The sequence below is a fragment of the Triticum aestivum genome, chromosome 1D (genome assembly GCF_018294505.1).
Source record: "Triticum aestivum cultivar Chinese Spring chromosome 1D, IWGSC CS RefSeq v2.1, whole genome shotgun sequence".
NCBI lineage: Eukaryota > Viridiplantae > Streptophyta > Magnoliopsida > Poales > Poaceae > Triticum > Triticum aestivum.
Genome location: NC_057796.1, coordinates 191,258,615 through 191,284,036, shown reverse-complemented (window position 1 = coordinate 191,284,036; position 25,422 = coordinate 191,258,615).

Here is a 25,422-nt window from a genome sequence, read left to right as displayed (position 1 = left end):
GACGGCTGCGGCGCGGGGCGACGCTCGAGGGTGGCCGGAGCCAGGCGGCATCGCCATGGGAGCAGCTCGGTCGAGCACGAGCTCGAGACGGGAGGAGGCGCACGAGGCGCGTGCGAAGACGAAGGAAGAAGATAGAGGGCGGCCGACGACGGACTTCGCGCTGGTTGCCGGCGGCAGGAGGCGGAGCGCTGGCGCGATGCGTGTGTGCGGCGGCGCTGTGGGAGGACGAGAGGGAGAGGGTGAGTGCCGATCGGGAGGGCTAGGGTTAAGAGGGCGCGGCTGGGCCTTGGGCCATGGAGGAGAGGAGGCAGCGGAGAAGGACGGGCCGGCCTGGGAGGCTGGCTGGGCTCTCTCCCTTTCTTCCTTCTTTTCTTTATTTCCTCAACCAGTACTTTAGAGAAAAGAAGGAGGTGCTAGAGGTGGAACATTTTAGAAAAGAAAATATCTCTGAAGTCTTGATAACATACACAATTTGAATAAATTGGTTTGGCAATTTTTAGAGGAAGAAAAATAATTCAAGTTTGAATTGAATTCAAACTTGAGCCATTTTTAAACCCAACCAAAACAACTTTAAAAGAGATGAGATTTGACAAAGAGGTAGTTGGCATGGTTTAAGATTTACAGAAAGTAAGTGAACATTTAACTGGAACAGAAAAATACCACTTGCAATAAATGGGTGAGAATAGAAAGGAAAACGCTTGTGATGGGGTGTTGCACTAGATGATGTTTTAGATGGAAAGGGCAAGATGAAACAGAAGAGAAGATGAGAAGAAGGAGTAGGATTACAAAGTGTCCAACATGTTGAACATTTAGGAAGGGTCTCGATAAGAGGAAAAAGAATTGTTGGCAAAGCTTGGAGGTGAAACTTGAAGTGGAAATAGGCATGGGAATTATTTTGCAAGTGTGTTATGGTGAACTCCAACGAATGGAATATTTATAATAGCTCCATAAATATTAGGAGGATATGTTATAAAGAGAAGTCACCCTTCCCTCGATTTAAATAGATCGAAGATCCATGCAATTTATTTAGTTGAGTTTTAAAAATTAATGACATGATGGCATGAAGACATGATGCAATGCAAAAATAAAAGAGCAAGCGCCGAAAGAAACATGCGGTGATCACGAAAATAAGGAAGTCTTCTGAAGCGTCGGTCTCGGGGCGTTACAATCATGTCTATCCCTGATATGTTATAGTTCATCACGAAGCTCTAATAGCTTGGTGGCAGTGACTATGGAGAACCATCACTTTCTCATCTGGAAGATTAACTCCCACTCGATTCAAGTGATTGTAGTATTCAGACAATCTGAGCACATGCTCAATGATTGAGCTTTTCTCCCTTAGTTTGCAGGCTTAAGAAACTTATCAGAGGTCTCATACCTCTTGACGTGGGCATTAGTCTGAAATCCCAATTTCAGTCTTCGGAACATCTCACATGTTCTGCAACGTTTCAAAAACGTCTTTGGTGCCACAATTCTAAACCGTTAGCATTACGCATTGAACTATCACGTAGTCATCAAAACGTGTATGTCAGATGTTCTGCAACATCTACAGACGATGCTGAGGTTCAGCACACTGAGCGGTGCATTAAGGACATAAGCCTTCTGTGCAGCAATGAGGACAATCCTCAGTTTACGGACCCAGTCCGCATAATTGCTACTATCAACTCTCAACTAAATTTTCTCTAGGAACATATCTTAAATAGTAGAACTAAAGCGTAAGCTATGACATAATTTGCAAAGACCTTTTGACTATGTTCATGATAATTAAGTTCATCTAATTATTTAATGAACTCCCACTTAGATAGACATCCCTCTAGTCATCTAAGTGATACATGATCCGAGTCAAACTAGGCCGTGTCCGATCATCACGTGAGACGGACTAGTCATCATCGGTGAACATCTCCATGTTGATCGCATCTACTATACGACTCATGTTCGACCTTTCGATCTCTTGTGTTCCGAGGCCATGTCTGTACATGCTAGGCTCGTCAAGTCAACCTAAGTGTTTCGCATGTGTTCCGAGGCCATGTCTGTACATGCTAGGCTCGTCAACACCCGTTGTATTCGAACGTTAGAATCTATCACACCCGATCATCATGTGGTGCTTCGAAACAACGAACCTTCGCAACGGTGCACAGTTAGGGGGAACACGTCTCTTGAAATTTTAGTGAGGGATCATCTTATTTATGCTACCGTCGTTCTAAGCAAATAAGATGTAAACATGACAAACATCACATGCAAATCATAAAGTGACATGATATGGCCAATATCATCTTGCGCCTTTTGATCTCCATCTTCGAGGCGCGGCATGATCACCTTTGTCACCGACATGACACCATGATCTCCATCATCATGATTTCCATCATCGTGTCTTCATGAAGTTGTCTCGCCAACTATTACTTCTACTAGTATAGCTAACGGTTAGCAATAAAGTAAAGTAATTACATGGCGTTTTCATTGACACGCAGGTCATACAATAAATTAAGACAACTCCTATGGCTCCTGTCGGTTGTCATACTCATCGACATGCAAGTCGTGATTCCTATTACAAGAACATGATCAATCTCATACATCACATATATCATTCATCACATCCTTTTGGCCATATCACATCACATAGCATACCCTACAAAAACAAGTTAGACGTCCTCTAATTGTAGTTGCATGTTTTACGTGGCTGCTATGGGTTTCTAGCAAGAACGTTTCTTACCTACGCAAAAACCACAACGTGATATGCCAATTTCTATTTACCCTTCATAAGGACCCTTTTCATCAAATCCGATCCGACTAAAGTGGGAGAGACAGACACCCGCTAGCCACCTTATGCAACTAGTGCATGTCAGTCGGTGGAACCTGTCTCACGTAAGTGTACGTGTAAGGTCGGTCTGGGCCGCTTCATCCCACGATGCCGCCGAATCAAGATAAGACTAGTAACGGCAAGTAAATTGACAACATCGACGCCCACAACTACTTTGTGTTCTACTCGTGCATAGAAACTACGCATAGACCTAGCTCTGATACCACTGTAGGGGAACGTAGCAGAAATTCTAAATTTTCTACGCATCACCAAGATCAATCTATGGAGTAATCTAGCAACGAGGGGAAGGGGAGTGCATCTACATACCCTTGTAGATCGCGAGCGGAAGCGTTCAAGAGAACGGGGTTGATGGAGTCGTACTCGTCGTGATCCAAATCACCGATGATCCTAGCGCCGAACGGATGGCACCTCCGCGTTCAACACACATACGGAGCAGCGACGTCTCCTCCTTCTTGATCCAGCAAGGGGGAGGAGAGGTTGATGGAGATCCAGCAGCACGACGGCGTGTTGGTGGAAGTAGCGGGATTCCAACAGGGCTTCGCCAAGCGCTGCGGGAGGAGGGAGATGTGTCACGGGAGGGAGAGGGAGGCGCCAGGGCTTAGGTATTGCTGCCCTCCCCCCCCCCCCCCCCCCACTATATATAGGGCCAAGGGAGAGGGGGCGCAGCCTTGGCCCTTCCTCCAAGGAAGGGTGCGGCCAGGGAGGAGTCCATCCTCCCCAAGGCACCTCGGAGGTGCCTTCCCCTTTTAGGACTCTCCCTTTCCCTTATCTCTTGGCGCATGGGCCTCTTGGGGCTGGTGCCCTTGGCCCATATAGGCCAAGGCGCACACCCCTACAGCCCATGTGCCCCCCCGGGGCATGTGGACCCCCTTGGTGGACCTCCGGACCCCTTTCGGCACTCCCGGTACAATACCGATAATGCGCGAAACTTTTCCGGCGACCAAAATAAGACTTCCCATATATAAATCTTTACCTCCGGACCATTCCGGAACTCCTCGTGACGTCCGGGATCTCATCCGGGACTCCGAACAACTTTCGGGTTACCGCATACTAATATCTCTACAACCCTAGCGTCACCGAACCTTAAGTGTGTAGACCCTACGGGTTCGGGAGATACGCAGACATGACCGAGACGACTCTCCGGTCAATAACCAACAGCGGGATCTGGATACCCATGTTGGCTCTCACATGCTCCTCGATGATCTCATCGGATGAACCACGATGTCGAGGATTCAATCAATCCCGTATACAATTCCCTTTGTCTAGCGGCATAGTACTTGCCCGAGATTCGATCGTCGGTATCCCGATACCTTCTTCAATCTCGTTACCGGCAAGTCTCTTTACTCGTTCCGTAACACATCATCCCGTGATCAACTCCTTGGTCACATTGTGCACATTATGATGATGTCCTACCGAGTGGGCCCAGAGATACCTCTCCGTTTACACGGAGTGACAAATCCCAGTCTCGCTTCGTGCCAACCCAACAGACACTTTCGGAGATACCTGTAGTGCACCTTTATAGCCACCCAGTTACGTTGTGACGTTTGGTACACCCAAAGCATTCCTACGGTATCCGGGAGTTGCACAATCTCATGGTCTAAGGAAATGATACTTGACATTAGAAAAGCTCTTAGCAAACGAACTACACGATCTTGTGCTAGGCTTAGGATTGGGTCTTGTCCATCACATCATTCTCCTAATGATGTGATCCCGTTATCAACGACATCCAATGTCCATGGTCAGGAAACCGTTACCATCTATTGATCAACGAGCTAGTCAACTAGAGGCTTAATAGGGACATGGTGTTGTCTATGTATCCACACATGTATCTGAGTTTCCTATCAATACAATTTTAGCATGGATAATAAACGATTATCATGAACAAGGAAATATAATAATAACCAATTTATTATTGCCTCTAGGGCATATTTCCAACAGTATAAGCCATAGCAAAGTTGGAATACAATAGATATGATGCAAAAATAAAATATGAATGGGTTTGCAACAGTACTTAGAGTAGTGATTTGCTTTGTTATACTAACGGATCTCACGAACATTTTGTTGAGTTTTGTGTGATTGAAGTTTTCATGTTTTGGGTGAGATCACGATGGATGAAGGAATAAGGAGTAAGAAGAGACTAAGCTTGGGGATGCCCCATGGCACCCTAAGTTATTATCCAAATAGGAACAAGCAGCTAAGCTTGGGGATGCCCCGAGTGGCATCCCCTCTTTCTTCTAACGACCATCGGTATTTTACTTGGAGCTATATTTTTATTCGTCTCATATCATGAGTTTTGCTTGGAGCGTCTTGTATTATATGATTCTTTGCTTGTTTTGCTTTTTAGTTTGTGTCATCTATCCTTGCTAGACATACCTATTTGATAGAGCCAAAATTATGCTATGATTGCTCTTTATGCTTCACATAAAAAAACTGAGCTATGGAATTGCTCTAGTGCTTTAGTTATATCTTTTTGAGCGTGGTGTGCTTTATTATTTTTGAAGAGATGCTCTCATGCTTCACTTAGATTTATTTGAGAGTTAGTAAAATTTTGAAGAAATTCTCTCATGCTTCACTTATATTATTTTGAGAGAAGAAAAACTTTATGCTCATGTTCTTCACTTAAATTTGTTTAAGCTTATCAAAAGCAACATATGAAACTAGTCCCAAAGTGATAGATATTCAAGAGGGATATAATAAAAACTTCCATGAAGATCATTGGACAAAATAAACTTGAATCTTTGTAATAGTTTTGAGATATGATGATAGTGATATGTGAGTCATGTTGATGAGTAATTATGCTTTAGTAAGAATATTGGTGTTAAGGTTTGTGATTCCATATGCAAGCACGAAAGTCAATAGTCATGCAATGAAATTACATCCTACTTGTGGTGCATTATTCGGTGTTAGTTATGCTTAATGCTCGCTTATGAGATTTTTCGTTTCTTGGTTCGTTGCTTCTCAATCTTTTTGCTAGCCTTCACTTGTACTAAGTATGATTACTACTTGTGCATCCAAAACCCTTTAAATCAGTTTTGCCACATGAGTCCACCATACCTACCTATATGTGGTATTTCCGTGCCGTTCTAAGCAAATTTGTATGTGCCATATCTAATTTTCAAAATAAATTTCCCTTTTGATTGCTCGTACTACTCATGAAGCGCCAGGGGGTGGTCAATATTTTCCATGCTATGTGTTATTCTCAAGATGGGTGTTTATTCACTTGTCATTGCACGAGAGTATGGCAAATGTATTAGGGATGCCCAGTCCCGAAATGAAAATAAATTTACTTTATGTTGTCAAATAATAAATTCCATGGAAAGTGTTGGTATGGAAGGCACCCGCAGATACGGCTAGCCATGGAAAGTGACAGAATGGTGGAAAAACGAATAAACTTTATTTTCTATTTGGGAACCGTCTATGATATATCTAGCCTGGAAAGTCTTGAGAATTACTCGGTAATTTTCGTTGATGGGAAAAGTATGCCAACCAAAATGTTTTATCTCTATTTTTTTCCCGCTTTGAGCTCTCGCACCTATACAAATCCCTACTTCCCTCTGTGAAGGGCCTTTCTACTTACTTTATGCAATTTTTATTTTTATTTTGAGTCTTCATCTTCTCTTATAAAGCACCAACTAAGGGGTACTATGATCGTACTTGAGCATTGGGTGTAGCTAATATGCGAGTGTGTTTCATGAATGGATCAATGATTGAGCATGATGGGCTAGGGATAACTTGCTTTAGCATTGATATTTCGAAAGACTTGGTTGCTTATTGATATGCTTGAGTATTGAAATCTTCATGTCAAAACTAGACTATTGCTTTGAACCATATAAAAGTCCATATGTCCATGCTACAAAAGAAAAGAATATGTGATGAACATGTTAGGCAGCATTCCACATCAAAAATTCTGTTTTTATCATTTACCTAATCGAGGACGAGCAAGAATTAAGCTTGGGGATGTTGATACGTCTCCAATGTATCTATAATTTTTTATTGTTCCATGCTGTTATATTATCATTCTTGGATGTTTTACAATCATTTTATAGCAACTTTATATCATTTTTTGGGACTAACCTATTGACATAGTGCCCAGTGCCAGTTGCTGTTTTTTGCTTGTTTTTTACTTCGTAGAAAATCAATACCAAATGGAGTCCAAACGCAGCAACAAAAATCGGAGATTTTTCTGGACCAGAAGACATAAGATGGGCCAAAGAAATACCCGAGGGGTGCCCCGAGGGGGGCACAACCCACCTAGGCGTGCCCTGGTGGGTTGTGCCCACCTCGGTGGCCTCCCGCACCGCCTCTTCGCCCTACAAATTCCCAAATATTCCAGAAACCCTAGGGGAGTCGACGAAACACAATTCCAGCCGCCGCAAGTTCCAGAACCACGAGATCCAGTCTAGACACCATCATCAAGGCGTTCATCATCCTCATTGGCGCCTCTCCGATGATGCGTGGGTAGTTCATTGTAGACCTATGAGTCCGTAGTTAGTAGCTAGGTGGCTTCCTCTGAAAGTGCATTATATCGACTAGAGGGGGGTGAATAGGCGATTTTTATGAATTCTTCACTGAGGAATTTGCCGGTGAGGAAATTCCTTAGCGAAGAACTACTTGCAGCAGAATAAGTACTCAAAAGTAAACATAACAGAACACAAGCATGGTCATCATGATGAAATGAAGACAAGCACAGAGTACAAAAAGCGTAAACACAGGATAACACAGCATAAAGACAAACAGACTGAAGAAATTGAACTGAGGAACTGGAGAAAGTCTTCAGTCAAAGTCTTCAAACACAGATATGAACAGGTGCACAACACAGTTATGAGGAAATGAAAGAGTTGAGGAAATAGAACCAGTAAGTTTGGTGAAGACAATGATTTGGTAGACCTCGGAGGATGGGATGCTCTCAAATGATAAGTGTCAGTTTCTCTCGGAGCAGCCAACCAGCTAGTGGTTGTAGGGGGCGGCTATTTATAGCCTAGGGAGCAGCCCGACATGATAAGACATAAATGCCCTTCAATGATATGACCGTTAGGTGGGTAGATATTTTGGGACAGCTGGCGCGTAGCACAACAACGGTCGGATATTTGAGGCTCAAATTCCTCAGGGCTATCATGTTCCTCACTGTGTAGGCAATCCGCACTGGCGAATTCCTAACTCCTCAGTCAGAACAAATTCCTCAGCGACCAGAAGAACTTCGTCTCTGTCATTGAAGAAATTGACTGAACTGTATGAGATTTCCAATGGCTTCACTTGAAGGGATTGGTAGGTGTAGGATTTTGAGTTGAGCATCACATGGAAAAATTTTATTAGTATTTCCTCGACCCCCTTTAATAGTACGGTGTTTCCTATGACTCAAGAAAGAGAAAAAGAAACTACGAAAACAAAAGTCTTCACGCTTCATGTTCCTCGTATGAATACCAAGTCTTCAGGTCACACCAATTTCTTCACTTTCAAAGTCTTCAGAAAGTCTTGAGAAAACCAAAATCTTCAGTCGAACAGATTCATTTTTAGGGGTCGACTTTCTCTGTAAATATCAAACTCCTCATAGACTTATAGACCTGTGTACACTCATAAACACATTAGTCCCTTAACCTATAAGTCTTCAATACACCAAAATCACTAAGGGGCACTAGATGCACTTACAATCTCCCCCTTTTTTGGTGATTGATGACAATATAGGTTAAGTTTTCAACGGGGATAAACATATGAAGTGTAAATACTGATATTGAGGAATTTGATTGCAAGATATAGAAGAACTCCCCTTGAAGATGTGCATAGTGAGGAATTTGCTTTTGAGGCAATGCACACTTGAAGAATAGAATCATGGACTCCCCCTATATCTTGTAATTCATACACGCATTTAACATATAATATGGAGAATTTGAAATGCATGATGAAATATGGTGACTGCTGTAATTCAGCATGCGTGCATTAACATTAATGAGGAATAAGCATGCAGAAAATCACAGCAAAAGTATTAGGCCACCATAGAGTTTAAGTTTACAACTCGATCCAGTAAAGTCATCAAAAGAATGAGAGTTGTAACTTGCCTAAAAAATGCCCATATAAGATAGGCCCGCTTGAAGACTAACTCAAATTTCTCCCCCTTTGTCATCAAATGACCAAAAGGATCGAAAATGAGGACTAACGCCCCTGAAGAATATCATGTAGATAGAGGAGCGCAAGCGTTGTTGGGGTCATTTGTCGTAGTAGGGCCTGCCGTAGTGTCGTCCAAGTCTTCATGCTCGTCGGTGTCGCGCGATGAAGAATATGAGCTGGCCACCAAGGAAGGAACCTTGACCTTCTTGTATTTCTTCGGTAGAGGAGCAGACCAGTCAAAATCTTCCTTGAGACCCATTTTCTTCAGATCTTCTTCACCATACAGATGAGATAAGATAGCCCAGGTGTGACCGAAGACTTCATGGAGGTAGTAATGGTTTTACTTCACTGCATTATGTGTAGCAGTCATGTTGTGAAGAATAGAACCGAACTGACGCTTAACCCATTTATGGTTTCGATCCACCTTCTGGTGAAGACTAAGAAGCAGCTCACGGCCAGTCATCACTCATTGAGCTGTGGCTTGAGGAGTAGACTTGGGAGCATTGGCAGCAGAATCATGAGTGGCAGAGTCATCATTGGTGGAATAAGATGCAGCTTTGCGAAACTGACCATCCAATGGACGAATGCCTTCATCAATAACAACAGGTGCCTTGCCCTTTTCATCAGCTGAGGAATAGGTCCGCTTGAGGACTTCGATTGGGGGAAAGTAGCTGAGGTGATTTTGAAAATCATCCTTGTAGTTGAGTGAAGACCTTGTTCTGAGGAATCTCATAATCCAAGGAGCATAAGGCTTCACCTCAAACGGAGACAGAGCAACATTTGCCAGAGTCCTCATGAAGAAATCATGATAGTTGACAGGAATGCCATGCATGATATTGAGCAGCAGATTCTTCATGATGCCAACGACCTCCTCATCATTCGAGTCGTGGCCTTTGATTAGACTCATGGTCTTCGTCAGAATGCGATAGACTGTTCTGGGCACATAGAGCAATTCCCTCACGAGGAATTTGGTCCTGGGGGCTTGACCAGATTTCAGAGGCTTCATAAGAACTTGCATAAAATGGGCAGTCAGTTCAGGCTCTTGGTACAGGTAACGAGCTCCTTCGGGTGGAGGACTGATGGGCAGGGTGTGAAGTAATTTAGAGGCCGGTGCTTTGTAATGAGTGTTATCGGTCATCCAGTCCAAAACCCAGGTGTTGATGTTATCAGCATTGCCAGTGATGTGCAGAGTTGCATAGAACTGAAGAATGAGCTCTTCATTCCAATCAACTATGTCTGTGCAAAAGTTGAGGAGGCCTGCGTTATGAAGCACACTAAGGACAGGTGAGAAGCATGGCAGTGATTGCATGTCCACATGAGGAATATGCTCGTGGTCGAAGACTTTGTCCTTGTTGAAGAGCAGTGAAGAATAGAAGTTGGCCTGGCTGGCAGTCCAGAAGCGCTTCCTTCTAAGACGAGCAGAGTCATAGGGGTTATATTCAGTGAAGAACACGTGCTCGCCGAAGAAGTCATCGGCCTTGAATTTCTGCTTCTTTGAGAATGGATCATTTGGCTTGGGCTGAGGAGTGTCAATCAATTGCATTATCACCTCAGGAATCGCAATCTCAAGTTGCACAGGCTGAGGAATTTCAGCTTCTTCTTCAGTGACAGCCTGGGTCTTCAATTCTTCATTTACATTTTCTTCAGCACTAGTGGCTGGAATTTCTTCATGGACAGATGGGGTCTCACGAGGTTCTTCAGATCCCATTTGTACTTCAGTAGCAACAGGGAACTGAGGAATTTGTTGGAGTGGTGTGAACAGAGGAGAGTTGGGGTGCTGACTTTCCCAAAAGTCATCATACATCACTGGAGTAGTGCTTCCAATGTCCACGTCTTCTTCTTCTTCCAATTCTTCAACGCCGGCCTCTTCAGCAGTGAACTGAGGCATGGGTGAGGAGACAATTGGAGTTGAAGGGATTGCATCCACTTCAATTTCTTCATCCAACTGCTCTAACGAAGCAGCAGAAGGATTCTCTTCATCGGATTCACTTGGAATCACATAATCTTCATCAAAAGGAACAAGTCCTTTGATGGCATGGTTGAGATAGGAACAACATCAATTGGGTTGTCAAATGAGCTATTCAATGGCTTCATCTTCTTCGGGGCTGAAGAATCTGATGAAGTTGATGTCTTCCTTTTCTTCACTGTTGCACGTTCTGCAGCCTTGGTCTTCTTCACATCTGATGCAGATGGAAGGATTGGAGTTGGAGTAGGCGCAGGAGGAGCAGAGGAATTTGGTTGAATTTCTTCAGGCACAACTGATGCAGTTGCCCTGACTTCTTCATTTTCTTCAGGCGCACCACTAGTGGATGCCCTGGCAATTTCATCAGCGGCTGGAATACAGTCATCAGCCTTGGTACTTTGAGTTTCTTCAGCAGCCTGAATGTCATCAGCGGTGCTGGCATTTTCTTCAGTCGGCTAAGCAGATGCTTGAGCCTGAGGATTTTCTTGTTGCGTTGGAGCTGCTACTTTGGACGTGAACTTCTCAGTCAAGTTCACAAACCTGACTTTGGCTCCAAGCCAGTCAGCGTAGTAACGATCAAATTCATCACTCAGTTGCTTGATCTCAGCTTGCAAGGCAACGAGTTCTTCGGGGGAAAGCTTCAGAACATTTTGCTTCAGAAAACGCTGTTTCTTGTACTACGCTTTCTTAACTCTTCTTCCTTGTTCAAATTTCCATTTCTATTCTTCAATGAAGGCAGTCAAAACATGACTTTGACCAGGAGTGAGGTTCATCTCCAGCAAAGGCGTGTTGGGATCCTTGTGCCATAGATCAATGAAGTCTAGGATCAGCTTCGGATCCAGAAGAAGAGGCACATTGCTGCCTTTGGCTCTAGCGGCCTTGACCTGCCTATCTCTGATGATTTCCGCAAGTTCTTCATCATCAGCTTCGTCTTCATCAGACGGCACTTGGAAGGCGACCTGCTTCTTGTGAGGACTTGGGCGAGAGCCTCGTCCAGCAGTGGCCTTTGTCTTCAACAGAGAGGGGCCGGTTGAGGAAATTGGTGCAGCTGAGGAACTAGCAGAAGCTCCTGAGGCAATAGAGATGCCTATTGTCCTTTGGCACGTGGCAAGGTGCACATGTGCAGAGGATTTGGTCGGAGCAGCTGAGGACTTTGGCGGAGGAGCTGAGGACTTTGGAGCGGGAGCAGCATGAGGAGTTGGCCGTGAGGGCTTTGAAGATTCTGGCCGTGAGGGCATTGAGGGTGAAGCACTTGGCTTATGAGCAGGCTTCTTTGCCATGGCCTTCTTCGGCTTGCTAGCAAAGGCCTCAGCAGTGGCAGCAGCAGCAGCAGAGTCTTCGTTAAATTTCCTCACTGCTTCTCTTGCTTGTCTGGCCAATTTGGCCTGGCGCTTGGCCCATTCATCAGGATAATCCTCACAACGCTTGAGGCTGGTGGGATCTGCTTCTTGGCCAGGTGCCAATGGAGGTCTTGGGCATGGAGGATTTAGAGCGAATTTCTTCATGTATCTGGGAGTGACATACCTGTACTCCTCCACTCTCTTGCCCATCTCCTCTCTATTCTTTGAATGCGCACCTTGCGCTGATTTTTGTCCTCTTTGCCAAACTTGGCCTCATCTGGAGTGCAATAATCTTTGTATATGTCATCAGGGATCTCGAACGCAGTATTGATTTCAGGCCTCTTTCCTCCCTTCTGTGGCTTCTTTCCATCAGCCATTTTCTTCAGCTGAGGAATTTGGACAATTGAATTCTCCGAAGATGTATGCAACTTTTCTTTGAGGAATGCTGCAAATGAGTTAAGTTGATGAGAACCTAGTGATTCAGCAGCTGACATGAGTACCTGTGAACAGAGTATAGTTGCGAGGAATTTGGAGAGGTCATATGCGTTCTCATAGGTTTTTCAAAAAGAACAAGTTTGGGGAATTTGACCAGATGAGTCTAAGAATTTCACTAAGCGTTCTTTGTCTTAGGTTCCAGAGTTGTACAGATCAGAAATCCACACAATTGAGGAATCTTGAAGAAAAATATAGCTTAGAGAAATGAATCAAGAACAGATGATATGTGAGGTGTTTAGTGTGTGAAGATTTGAAGAAAAACACCTTTGAAGATTTTGTAGTAATCATTTGAATCAAAGAGGGCAGTAAAAGTAACTTTTAATTACCCTGGACGAAGAACACGACGAACTGGGAAGTGTAGATGTGAAGTTCGTCAGTTCAGATCTTCCACGCCCTAACTTGGCTGAGGAAGTCAGCTACGGCAGCGGCGGAGTGAAGAAATCCGCGGCCGACGCGAGTACGACGGCGACGAGGTCGAGGCAGTGAAGCTCTTCCTCACCGGCGACAATGAAGTAGCGGCGGCGCTAGGGTTTTAGAAGCTCGAGTTGGCGTGAGGTCGAGCGGAGTAAAAGAGAAGTGGGGAAGGGGAGGGGTATTTATAGCCACGGTGAAAAATTGTTCGCCCGAAGAAACTGGACGAACGTGCCCCTGACCCTTCTCATTCGCTTGACATGTGTTACGCACGTACTGAGAAGTGGAGATCGTGGATGAATAGATAAGTGTTTTCGTGGGATGCGGAACTGTTTGAGCGGCAAAGCCGAAAATTTAGATAAGATAAGTTAAAAGTTTCGTTTGCAAATTCTTCAGCTGACAAGGACACAGTGAAGATTTTGAACGAGTTTCAAATAGAACGCACATGAAGAATTTTTGAATAGATTGGTTTGAGTTTAGCATAGAGGGGGAAGGGTCCGATCACATTCACTTAGCAGAAAAAGCAACTTGAAGAAATAGCAATAAGTGAATGCTATAGAGGACATAAACTCATATATATATATATAGCCAATGAAGAAAAACGACGGAAATGGTGAAGACAATGCAAAGCTGAACAACATGAACAACTGAGGAATTTCAAAACTGAGGAAAAACTCAAATTGAAGATTTTCAACTTTTGGTGGTGGCGTGACCCACCATATAAGAATGATGATTTCAGACACCGGGTACAATTGTCGTAGGGCTCTGAGAATCAAATTCTTCGTTAATTTCTTCACACTTAGATTGTTAGTCTTCATTGATTGAAGAAAAACTTTTCTTCATGTGTTGCACATCTAAGTCATCAATTTTGCATAAGTGTTAGGATGAGTGTCCTACTCAAAGAACATTCGAAGATTCTAGGATATTTAGCTCACACCGCAACTTGCTAAATGTCTTCTCATCCAAGGGCTTTGTGAAGATATCGGCTAGCTGTTCTTCAGTCTTCACATGCTCAATAGAAATGTCGCCCTTCAACACATGATCACGAAGAAAATGATGACGAATCTGAATGTGCTTGGTCTTCGGGTGCTGAACTGGGTTATGAGCAATCTTGATGGCACTCTCATTGTCACAGTAGAGAGGCACATTCTTCACATTGACGCCGTAGTCCTTGAGAGTTTGCTTCATCCACAGCAATTGAGCACAGCAAGAACCAGCAGCAATGTACTCAGCTTCAGCAGTAGACAGTGATACACAGTTCTGTTTCTTCGAGGACCAACAGACCAAGGATCGTCCGAGGAAATGGCATGTGCCAGATGTTGACTTGCGGTCCACACGATTACCAGCATAGTCAGAGTCTGAATATTCAATGAGATCAAAAACCGAGCCCTTGGGATACCATAATCCAAGTGTTGGTGTGTGAGCTAGATATCGAAGAATATGCTTCACAGCCTTATGGTGTGATTCCTTCGGTGTAGCTTGAAATCAGGCACACATACAAACACTAAGCATAATGTCTGGCCTAGATGCACATAAATACAATAAAGAGCCAATCATGGAGCGGTATACCTTTTGATCGAAGTCAATACCATTTTCATCAGTGGATAGATGGCCATTTGTGGGCATAGGGATTTTGACGCCTTTGCAATCTTGCATGCCGAATTTCCTCAGTACATCCTTGAGGTATTTCTCCTGAGATATGAATATGTCATTGCGCTGTTGACGAATTTGAAGACCTAAGAAGAATTTCAATTCTCCCATCATAGACATTTGATATTCTTCACTCATCATATAGGCAAATTCATCAGTGTAACGTTGGTCAGTACAGCCAAAGATAATATCATCAACATATATTTGGCACACAAATAATTCACCATCATAAGATTTTGTGAAAAGAGTTGGGTCAAGTGAACCGGGTTTGAAGCCTTTCTTCATGAGGAATTCCTTCAAAATATCATACCACGCCCGAGGGGCCTGCTTGAGGCCATAGAGTGTCTTATTGAGTCTGAAGACTTTGTCAGGATGCTTTGGATCTTCAAAACCTGGGGGTTGAGCAACATATACTTCTTCCTCAAGCTTACCATTGAGGAATGCACTTTTCACATCCATTTTATATAAAGTGATATCATGATGGTTAGCATAAGCAAGTAATATGCGAATAGCCTCAAGTCTAGCAACAGGTGCAAAAGTTTCATCGAAATCAATTCCTTCAACCTGTGTGTAGCCTTGAGCTACAAGCCGTGCTTTATTCCTCACCAGAAGGCCATTTTCATCTTGCTTGTAGCGGTAGATCCACTTTGTGCCAATGATATTGTGCTTGCGAGGATCTGGACGTTTGACCAGTTCCCAGACGTTGTTGAGCTCGAACTGATGTAATTCTTCTTGCATAGCTTGAATCCACTCAGGCTCCAGAAATGCTTCATCTACCTTAGTGGGCTCTGTGATAGAGACAAAAGCAAAGTGCCCACAAAAGTTAGATAAATGTGAAGCTCTTGAGCGTGTGAGAGGACCTGGTGCTTCAATGTCATCGATGATCTTCTCAATTTGCACTTCGTTTGCAACGTGAGGATGAGCTGGTTGTCGTCGAGAAATTTGATCAGCATTTTCTTCAGGACCATTTTCCTCAGCACCATTTTCTTCAGGTGCATCAGCTTGACATTCTTCATGTTTTGGAATGAATTCTTCAGCAGATTCTTCGGTAGGAATGACATCCTCAGTAGCCTTGAACTTGATAGTTTCCTTAGGTGCAGGTTCATCTATCACAGAAGGTAGGTGCTCTCTTTGCGAGCCATTAGTTTCATCGAACCGCACATCTACAGTTTCAATAACCTTGTGAAGAACGTTGTTGAAGACTCTGTAGGTGTGCGAGTCCTTTCTGTAACCAAGCATGAAACCTTCATGTGCTTTCGGTGCAAATTTAGAGCTGTGATGAGGATCTCTAATCCAACATTTAGCACCGAAGACTTTGAAATAACTCACATTGGGTTTCTTGTCAGTGAGGAGTTCATATGCAGTCTTCTTGAAGAATTTGTGAAGATATACTCTGTTGATGATGTGGCACGCAGTATCAATTGCCTCAATCCAGAAACGACAAGGCGTCTTGTATTCATCAAGCATAGTGTGAGCCATCTCAGCAAGAGTCCTGTTCTTGCGCTCCACGACGCCATTCTGCTGAGGAGTATAAGGAGCAGATAACTCATGAGTAATACCGAGTTCATCAAGATAGTCATCAAGAACAGAGTTCTTGAACTCAGTTCCATTGTCACTTATGATCTGCTTGATCTTCACACCAAAGTTGGTTGAAGCCCTCGAAGAAAATCGTTTGAAGACTTCCTGCACTTCATGTTTGTAAGTAACAATGTGTACCCATGTGTAATGAGAGTAATCATCAACAATAACAAAGACATATTGAGATGCATCATTTGAAACTGCAGAATAATGATTAGGACCAAAAAGATCCATGTGAAGCAATTCAAATGGTCGAGTAGTGGTCATGATAGTCTTCGCTGGATGCTTGGCCTTGGTCATCTTTCCAGCTTCACAGGCTCCGCATAAGTGATCCTTGAGGAATTTGACATTCTCAATGCCAATGACATGCTTCTTCTTCGCAAGCGTGTGCAAATTCCTCATGACTGCATGACCAAGTCGTTGATGCCATAGCCAGCCTTCTGAAGCTTTTGCAAGTAGGCATACGGCTGGTTGTGGTCCTGTAGAGAAATCAACAATATACAAGTCTCCTCTCCTAAAGCCTTCGAAGACTTTGGAATTGTCAGCTTCCATGATCACAACACAATGATACTTGCCAAAGACAACAACCATATCAAGATCACAAAGCATTGAGACAAACATGGATTGTATCCTAAGGACTCGACGAGCATGACTTTGTCCATGTGTCGATCATTTGAGATCGCAACCTTACCTAGACCCAATACCTGACTTTTCCCTTTGTCAGCGAAGATGATATGCTTCAGATGCGATGCAGATAGGGGAGCATCCATCAATAGATTCTTGTCACCAGTCATGTGATTTGTACATCCACTATCGAGGACCCACTCAGTGGCTTTGGGTTGATCATCCTGCAGATGAATTACTACAGCTTACGAACTCATATACTTCATCAGTGAAGAATATGACATTAATTCATCAGATCAATTTAATCAAGCAATAGACAGATAAAGCAGTATGAGGACGTGAAAAATGAAAGTTCATTTCTTCAAGATTAGCCTGCGTCCTTTCAGGCATTCTCAGGTCTCCAGCAAATTCTTCAGACGTTTACGCACGTCTGGAGACCTGACCCTGCAGAAGAAATTAGTTCTTTTTCTTCACCACCCACATCTGAAGGGGTGGCAAAGAGTTCATCACTCTGTGAGCTCCATACGAGAAAGGTGGCATAGAAGCCAGACCAATTCGTTTCACATAAGAGGAGTTAGGATAAGCATATGAATAAGCAGAGAAATTCTTCGAGGAATTATGAACATAATGGTTAGAAGAATAATGCTCATATTCATAGCCCTTAGCTCTTCCCTACGAAACAGAGGTGTTAGCACGATGAAGTTCATATGAGGACTTTGATCCTTTTGAGGAATTTGATCCACGTGAGGAATTTTGTCCGTATGAGGACTTGGATCCATATGAAGAATTTGGTCCATATGAAGAATTTGATCTGGGGTTCCTATTCTTCACAGGTGGTGTCATGAGGACAGTCACCTGAAGACTTTCAAGACATCTTTTGGGAACCCCGATTTTCTTCATAGGGGAACCGTTCCTGCAGTTAGTACCAACATATCTAGCAAATACTTCACCATTCTGATTTTTGAACAGTTTATAGTTGGAGTTAAATGACTCATCAGAAGAATGAGGAGAATCACATGTAAAGCTAGATAGATTAGATGGATCTACTAGAGGTCCCTTTGCAGCAACCCATGAGGTTTTGGGGTACTGCTCAGGCTTCCAATATGTACCATCAGCATTGAGTTTCCTCTCAAAGGCAACACCCTCTTTCATAGGGTTCCTGTTGAGGATCTGCTTTTTAAGCACATCACAAAGAGTCGGATGCCCTTTGAGGCTTTTGTACATGCGTGTCATGTACAATTCCTTCAGCCCTGCATCAACAGTGATACTAGCAATGTCCTCAGATGAGGAATTAGTGATAACAGAGACAGTTGAAGAATTTGTAGCATTAGAAGCATTTGAACATTCAGGTGAAGAATTAGCAGATTCACGTTCAATGCACTTCAAACATGGAGGAACAAATTCTTCCTGAGCAGCGCTGATTTGTTGAGCTAGCAATGAATCGTGCTCCTTCTGAAGATCTTCATAACTCACTCTTAGCTTTTCAAGATCTTACTTTCTTTGAAGAAATTCATAAGAAAGCTTCTCATGATCAGATAAGAGAGTGTTATGTTGGCCTTGAAGGGTGTCAAACCTAGTCTGAAGTCTCTGAAGACTCTCAGCCAAAGCTTTCGACTGTTCCATTTCTTCACCCAACATATCATCGCTCTTATTTAGCATGTATTGAACTTTTTCCAAAGCTCTTTGTTGTTTAGTGGCAAGGGAAGCAAGTTTGACATGGTTGGGTCCAAATTCATCACCAGATTCATCATCACTGGATTCAGATAGATAACATTCAGTTACCTTTGCATCTTTTGCCATAAGGCATGGTGTAGAAGATGATGATTCTGGTTCGAATGTCATAGCTTTGAGAGATTCCTTGAAGTCCTCAAACCAAGGATCATGACGTGTTCAATGACCTTCATAGACCTCACAGAGACGGTCCCAGATAAGCTTCGCATGATCAAGATGCATGATGTTCCTGAACTGATTTTGAGACAGACAGGAGCAGATGACGTCCTTTGCTGTGAGGTTGAGAAGGGTGAACTTGCGAATGTCATCAGCTTCTGCCATCTTGCACAGATCGGTAAGACCAATCTCAGTGACGGTCCACAGCTCACTGTTCATCGCCATGAGACGCTTCTTCATCATGGCCTTCCACTTGGGATACTCGTGACCGTCAAAGATGGGGCATGACATGGTCTTCATTCTTGTGGTCGACATAACTAAAACTCCAGGCGGTTAAACCAAAATCACACAGAACAAGGGAGTACCTTGCTCTGATACCAATTGAAAGTGCGTTATATCGACTAGAGGGGGGGTGAATAGACGATTTTTATGAATTCTTCACTGAGGAATTTGCTGGTGAGGAAATTCCTTAGCGAAGAACTACTTGCAGCGGAATAAGTACTCAAAAGTAAACATAACATAACACAAGCATGGTCATCATGATGAAATGAAGACAAGCTGTGATGCCCGGATAATTAAGCTACAGTAATTTCCTGCTAATGATGCCATGCCACTTAGATTACTGTTGCTAATCTCGCGCTAGTTCGAAACCGATTCAAATTCAATTTCAAAATCAAGCAAAAAATAAAAGTTTTCAAATATTAAAACTAAAATGTTCGGAGTGAACCAAATATTCCATAGGTTATTACGGCGGAGAAACCACACCTTTATAAAATAATTAAATACTATAGGATGAATAAAACAGAAGTAAAAACAATTATTTAAATACCTTTTGTAATTAATAAAATGTCAAACTAATTTATTTGAGGATTAGACTTTTTGTGACTATGGACTAAGTTGAAATACTAATTTAGATGCTACGTGTATATTTTACTAAAACTAAAATAATAGGAAACAAAACTAAAACAGAAAAGGTAAAATAAATAAAAAGTAAAAAGAAAAGAAAAGAAAAGGGACCCCCACTGGGCCAACCGGCCCAGCTGACAGCCAGGCCAGCCCAACTGGCCCAGCCCGCACCCCCACTCATCCCCAACCTCCTGCTACACGGAGGCAGGGGATCGTGGCGAACATCCGACCGGCCATGGCCGCGCCATGGCGCGTGCCGGCCATCCCCCGGTCCCCTTGGAGTATAAGGCCGAGCCCCCAACCCCCCAGCGAACCCTAGCCCTCAATCCCTCTTCCCCGCGCCGCTTCCTTCTCTCCCGAGCAAAGCCGTCGCCGCCGCTCACTATAGCCATGGCCACCGGCCAACCCTCGCCGACCCAAGGTGTCCAGGAGGACCCTCGTCTTCAACCACGTCGCCTGCGCCCCTGGATCGAGGCGGGGGAACCACCGAACGTCTCCTTCGATCCGCTCTTCTCCGCCTCGGCCACCGCGACGTCGTCGTCGATCTGCCGCACCGCGACCTCCCGGGCCTCCCCGTGCTGCTACTCGACAATGTTGTGAGCCGCCGGTGCTGTGCACCCTCTACCCCTCTCCCTCTCGCCCTATAGCTCGCCCGCATAGCTCCGCCATCGCCGCCGTTTGTATTCGTCGCCAGCATGGTCTCCGTTGACCAGTTGGTCCTGTGCGTCGCCGGTAGCCTCATTAGTCCCCCGTGGAACAAACGCAGCGATCAAATTGATCGATTTCGGACCGAAGCACTACCCCCATCGAACCAATGCTAGTGCCGCCGCCGGACGGCGAAGTTGCTGTTGAATCCGGCCACCCCACAGCCTTGTGCGGGCGCCCCTGGATGCGCTCGGAAAAGGGCTTCTCCCTAGTGCGCTCGGCTCGACCTACTGCCGCCTATAGTGCCGCTCCGGCGAGCATCCGCCGCTGCTTGCGAAATCCCGTGGCCGCGCCCGGAGCTCCGCTCCCTCGCGCCTGCCTCGCTCATGCCATGCCCCTGCTCGCCAACCGCCGCTGCGCCTGCGCCTCCCCAACGTGCTCCCCGCCACTGCATCGCCCGCGCCACACCACTGCTAATGCTCCGCCTGTACTACTCGTGCTAGCAACTGTAGCTGCTAGCTAGCTTTTCAATTTCTACAATAACTAACCCTCTAGACAGCCCCTAGACAGCACCTAAACGACTGTTAACAAGAGCAAAAAGATTATGTGAAGGTAGTATACTTGACAAGCTCCATTTTATCCCACTGGATCAAATCCATTTGATGCATGTATTAAATCCTATGAAAATCACAAAATGCTATCTTTTGTTAACAGAAGACAGTTTTAAACTCTAGCACCGTGTGTTGCGTGCTGTGTGTGTGCCGTGTGTGTGGCCGGCCCTTGTTAGTACTAGGTTTAGCTAGTAGTGTTAATTAGTGCTAAGTTAGCCTAATAGTAGATGACATGTAGGCTCCCAATTAAATAAGTTAGGTTTATTTAATTTTTAGGTAAATAGTCCATGACATGTGGGTCACAGCTCTCTTTTTGACTAGTCAAATTGACTTGGTCAACTTGAATTAAAAGTAATTTAGAAAATGATTTAAAACTTTAAAAATTAATATAAAATAAACCGTAGCTCAGATGAAAAAACTTTGTACATGAAAATTGCTCAGAACGACGAGACGAATCAGGATACGCAGCCCGTTCGACCGCCACACATCCCTAGCATAGCGAACACACAACTTTCCCCCTCCATTTCATCTGTCCGAAAACGCGAAACACCGGGGATATTTTCCCGGATGTTTCCCCCTTCACCGGTATCAGCTCATACCGCGTTAGGGCACACCTAGCACCGTTACTTGTCATGTCATGCATCGATATGCATCTGTTTGCATCGTATTCATTGTTTCTTCCCCCTCTTCTCTCCGGTAGACTACGAGACCGACGCCGCTGCTGGTGCCCCGACCGACTACGTTGTTGACGACCCCTACTTGCCAGAACAACCAGGCAAGCCCCCCCCCTTGATCACCACATATCGCCTATTCTTCTCTATACTGCTTACATTAGAGTAGTGTAGCATGTTACTACTTTCGGTTAATCCTATTCTGTTGCATAGCCTGTCATTGTTGCTACAGTTGTTACCCTTACCTGCTATCCTACTGCTTAGTATAGGATGCTAGTGTTCCATCAGTGGCCCTACACTCTTGTCCGTCGGCCATGCTATACTATTGGGCCATGATCACTTCAGGAGGTGATCACGGGTATATACTATATACTTTATATACATGACACATGTGGTGACTAAAGTCGGGTCAGCTCGTTGAGTACCCGCAAGTGATTCTGATGAGGGGGCTGAAAGGACAGGTGGCTCCATCCCGGTAGAGGTGGGCCTGGGTTCCTGACGGCCCCCGACTGTTACTTTGTGGCGGAGCGGCAGGGCAGGTTGAGACCGCCTAGGAGAGAGGTCGGCCTGGCCCTGGTCGGCGTCCGCGGTTACTTCAAAATAACACGCTTAACGAGTTCTTGGTATTTGATCTGAGTCTGTCCATTTGGTCTATACGCACTAACCAACTACGCGGGAACAGTTATGGGCACTCGACGTCGTGGTATCAGCCGAAGCCTTCATGACGTCAGCGACTGAGCGGCGCGCGCCGCATTGGACCGTAAGCTCGCACTTGTATTAAGGGGGCTAGGTCTGCTTCTGGCCGCGTACACAACGTGCAGGTGTGCAATGGGCGATGGGCCCAGACCCCTGCGCGCATAGGATTTAGACCGGCGTGCTGACCTCTCTGTTGTTCCTAGGCAGGGCTGCGACATGTTGATCTTCCGTGGCCGGGCATGACCCAGAAAAGTGTGTCCGGCCAAATGGGATCGAGCGTGTTGGGTTATGTGGTGCACCCCTGCAGGGAAGTTTATCTATTCGAATAGCCGTGTCCCTCAGTAAAAGGACGACCCGGAGTTGTACCTTGACCTTATGATAACTAGAACCGGATACTTAATAAAACACACCCTTCCAAGTGCCAGATACAACCCGGTGATCGCTCTCTAACAGGGCGACGAGGAGGGGATCGCCGGGTAGGATTATGCTACGCGATGCTACTTGGTGAACTTACCATCTACTCTCTTCTACATGCTGCAAGATGGAGGTGGCCTGAAGCGTAGTCTTCGACAGGATTAGCTATCCCCCTCTTATTCTGGCATTCTGCAGTTCAGTCCACCGATATGGCCCTTTACACATATACCCATGCATATGTAGTGTAGCTCCTTGCTTGCGAGTACTTTGGATGAGTACTCACGGTTGTTTTTCTCCTTCTTTTCCCCCTTTCCCTTCTACCTGGTTGTCGCAACCAGATGCTGGAGCCCAGGAGCCAGACGCCACCGCCGACGACCAGGAGTAGTTTAGGAGGATCCCAGGCAGGAGGCCTGCGCCTCTTTCGATCTGTATCCCAGTTTGTGCTAGCCATCTTATGGCAACTTGTTTAACTTATGTCTGTACTCAGATATTGTTGCTTCCGCTGACTCGTCTATGATCGAGCACTTGTATTCGAGCCCTCGAGGCCCCTGGCTTGTATTATGATGCTTGTATGACTTATTTTATTTTTAGAGTTGTGTTGTGATATCTTCCCGTGAGTCCCTGATCTTGATCGTACACGTTTGCGTGTATATGATTAGTGTACTATTGAATCGGGGGCGTCACACAAGCACAGAGTACAGAAAGCGTAAACACAGGATAAAGACAAACAGACTGAAGAAATTGAACTGAGGAACTGGAGAAAGTCTTCAGTCAAAGTCTTCAAACACAGATATGAACAGGTGCATAACATAGTTATGAGGAAATGAAAGAGTTGAGGAAATAGAACTAGTAAGCTTGGTGAAGACAATGATTTGATAGACCAGTTCCAACTGCTATCTCAGTTGTACGTCTGGTTGGAGCGGCTAGGTATTTAAACCTGAGGACACATAGTCCCGGACACACAGTCCTCACCGTATTCTCCTTGAGCTAAGGTCACACAAACCTCTCCCAATCACTCGTGGTAAGTCTTCAGGTGATTTCCAAACCTTCACAGACCCGGTCACTCGGCAATCCACAATTCCTCTTGGATGCTCTAGACCATGATGCCTAACCGTCTGGAAGAAGCACAGTCTTCAAAGGTAACAAGTGTCAGATCCACGCAGGATCAATCTCTTCAGTGATGCTCAATCACTTTGGGTTTGTAGGTGTTTGGGTTTGGGTTTCCTCACTTGATGATTTTCGCTCAAAGTCCTCGGAGGATGGGATGCTCTCAAATGACAAGTGTCAGTTTCTCTCGGAGCATCCAACCAGCTAGTGGTTGTAGGGGGCGGCTATTTATAGCCTAGGGAGCAGCCCGACATGATAAGACATAAATGCCCTTCAATGATATGACCGTTAGGTGGGTAGATATTTTGGGACAGCTGGCGTGTAGCACAGCAACGGTCGGATATTTGAGGCTCAAATTCCTCAGGGCTATCATGTTCCTCACTGTGTAGGCAATCCGCACTGGCGAATTCCTAACTCCTCAGTCATAACAAATTCCTCAGCGACCATAAGAACTTCGTCTCCGTCACTGAAGAAATTGACTGAACTGTATGAGATTTCCAATGGCTTCACTCGAAGGGATTGATAGGTGTAGGATTTTGAGTTGAGCATCACATGGAAATTTTTTTCCTTAGTATTTCCTCAACCCCCTTTAACAGTACGGTATTTCCTATGACTCAAGAAAGAGAAAAATAAACTACGAAAACAAAAGTCTTCACGCTTCATGTTCCTCGTATGAATACCAAGTCTTCAGGTCACACGAATTTCTTCACTTTCAAAGTCTTCAGAAAGTCTTCAAAAAACCAAAATCTTCAGTCGAAGATATTCATTTTTAGGGGTCGACTTTCTCTGTAAATAGCAAACTCCTCATAGACTTATAGACCTATGTACACTCATAAAACACATTAGTCCCTTAACCTATAAGTCTTCAATACACCAAAATCACTAAGGGGCACTAGATGCACTTACATCATCTCTCTCTCTTTTGATTCTTAATACAATGGTCTCTCAGAGATCTATTTGATGTAACTCTTTTTGCAGTGTGTTTGTTGGGATCCGATGAACTTTGAATTTATGATCAGATCTATTTTATCCATGAAAGTTATTTTTGTTTTGATCTCTTATATGCATGATTACTTATAGCCTCGTACTTCTTCTTTGAATCTTTGGTTTAGTTAGGCCAACTAGATTGATTTTTCTTGCCATGGGAAGAGGTGCTTTGTGATGGGTTCGATCTTGCGGTGTTCTTTCCCAATAAAAGAAGGGGCAACAAGACATGTATTGATCGTTGCCATTAAGGATAACAAGATTGGGTCTATTCCTACATGAATAGATCTTGTCTACATCATGTCATCGTTCTTATTGCATTACTATGTTTCTCCATGAACTTAATACACTAGATGCATGCTGGATAGCGGTCGATGTGTGGAGTAATAGTAGTAGATGTAGGCAAGAGTCGGTCTACTAATCTTGGACGTGATGCCTATATATTGATCATTGTCTGGATATCATCATAATTATTTGAAGTTCTATCAATTGCCCAACAATAATTTGTTTACCCGTCGTA